The following is a 2,318-nucleotide window of genomic DNA, read 5'->3' as shown; positions in this document are numbered from 1 at the left end:
TAGTCAATAGACTATATATTGTTCATTTAAAATACAGAGATGCCTATAACAGGACATCTAACCCGCTAGAAAGAGCAGCAAAAAACTCTATACAAATTAGGGAGTTTTTTGCTGCTCTTTCTAGCAGGTTAGATGTCCTATTATAGGCATCTCTGTATTTTAAATGATAAATAGTATCGGTTAGTCACTCCTGATACGTCGGTCAGCCATGACACGTGGAGAGCAGCTTAATGTGCTTTTGTCTTGTTTATTGACATTTACAAGTCAGTGAGACAAGGAATGTCGTCTGAATGACATGCTTGAATGATAACAGCCGTCATATGCTACTGAACTGATATGGTTATATTTGAAAGGAAACAAAGAACCCTTTGAGAAGGAGAGAGAAAAGGTTGTAAATTTTGATACTTGTAACATATATAAACAGCTTCTGTACAACATTGAAGCAATACCGTATTTTTTAAGGATATATGTCTTACATATGCAAAAAGACTAGATAATTGTGTTTGGTTTGCTTTTGATCGTCCGTCTGCTCAGGTTAATGCTGAAGCTATGCACGGTCGTTCGACATGCAAGAAATAACAGCTTAATTCGTTCAAATCAAACCTTACTGTTGCTTATAGTAATTTTTTTTTAAATCTCATCATTTATAATTCCATTAACATCGAGGATGCCTTATAAAATTATAATTCGATTCCAGTACTTGATTGCACAATGTAGTCATAGATTTACACAAAAAGACGGATTGCGACGGGAACAAACGTCTTTGATTATGGTCTGTCACATCATTGTTGTCATTGGGCTAAACAACAGATGCGATGAATATACCAAATACAGCCTCCGTTACTTTAGTCACTCTGGTTGCTCTGATAGCTAAACTAGCTTTCCTTCATGAGACATATTTTGTTTTCTCACGCACAGAATTGTTCGAAGCTTGGAATAAATAAACTACCTACGTTGGTTCTTAGCTGACAGAACACAATATCCTTCAAAAATTCCATACCTCCCAAAATACATCAGCGCTGTTTGTATGCTCCGGGCATCCTTTCTGAGTTGTGGCTCTTTTACTAGTCACTTCCCTGTCTTTTGTGTCCCTCTTTTACCGTTTTCCCACGAGTTGTAGTGCACCTGAGCACTGGATACAATAAGCTCATTAGAAATATTCTTTTACTCTTCCAAGTCATAAGACTGCTGTTAACCTGTGACATCGCATTTGAAGAGATTTAGTAGATCATATCAGCCTGAGTTCTTCTTTTAGTCCAACCCTGTAGCTAGAGTGTGTGCCATCCGGGATAATTTTTGAATTTGCTGACCAGCCCCTTATTTAGGCTTATGCGGCAGACCCCAAAGTGCCACCCCGTACAAGAGTCGCCCGGGATGGACACCCTCCTCGCCTCTATGCTACTATTATTTATTTTGATGCTATTTTTTTTTTATTGAATGGGGCTACCCACCTCTCTCTCTCACTTAGAGGGACGCAGCTATAAAGGTGTAGTTGGAACATCGATGGAGTCGAACTGGGATATTTCAGATCAGTGGCGTTTTAAAGGGACACGTATGACATCTGAGGCAGAAGTATTTAAAGATCCCAGGTTCGTTCTGGTTAGGGACAAGGTCTTAAGAGTAGCTAGCAGAAATTGTTGTAGTTGAAGACGGTCCTGCCACCTAGAAAGTAATGGTGGGAATTTTGATCTGTAAGTGAACGTTTGTGGTTGCAGGAGTATTGAGAAAACCGGGACTCAGCAAACACAAGGAGGGCAACCACGTCTGGAGAAAAAGCTCGTTTCTTCGGCCTTTGAATTTGAGGTCCGAATCTTTGTTACACAACTGCACTGGTAGTTTGACTTCTCGCACTTTCTCTTTATTTTTAAATTCATTATTTCTTTCTTTCTGGCAATGTGGTTAACTAGTTTGCTTTGCAACTTCGTGGTTTTGGATTCAGTCCCACTGCTCCACACAAGTGTCTTCGGCGGAAATTCTGGGTTAAGCACCTCGTATAACCCTTCAACTTTTTTGGGAGAGAAAAATATTGAAAAACATCAATGCATGTCAAAGAAACGAGGAAGGTAGCTAGTCCAGGGATGTGCTAAAAATAACAGCTAAGTCGCTCTTAAATCACACATACACAATTTTTTTTTTTTTTGTATAATTGTCTGGATTCTCGTGTGTTGAACACAAATTCATAAAAAATTTCAGAAAATTCTCAAAAATAAAAAGCAGTTAGGATGCTTAAGCCAGAATTCCACCTTGTCTTCTGTAGTCCCGTGTCGACCAAAGCTTCGTCAATGAATTTGGTTGGTGAAAACAGAGCCCGCCCCCTC

At 39.3% G+C, this 2,318-nt stretch overlaps 1 protein-coding gene across 1 annotated transcript in view; it reads left to right on the top strand.

Annotated features, from left to right (window-relative positions):
• The first annotated feature begins 189 nt into the window (after window positions 1–189).
• LOC106874305 (gastrula zinc finger protein XlCGF57.1) overlaps window positions 190–2,318 on the top strand; it is a 7,375-nt gene continuing 5,246 nt past the window's right edge. Inside the window, exon 1 of the mRNA XM_014921991.2 lies at window positions 190–388. The gene's annotated coding sequence lies outside the window, so the exon portion shown is untranslated. The remainder of the gene's footprint in view (window positions 389–2,318) is intronic.

The sequence above is a fragment of the Octopus bimaculoides genome, chromosome 14 (assembly GCF_001194135.2).
Source record: "Octopus bimaculoides isolate UCB-OBI-ISO-001 chromosome 14, ASM119413v2, whole genome shotgun sequence".
Classification (NCBI taxonomy): domain Eukaryota; kingdom Metazoa; phylum Mollusca; class Cephalopoda; order Octopoda; family Octopodidae; genus Octopus; species Octopus bimaculoides.
The sequence above is the reverse complement of the archived record's forward strand: the minus strand, read 5'-3'. Positions and strand labels throughout refer to the sequence as shown.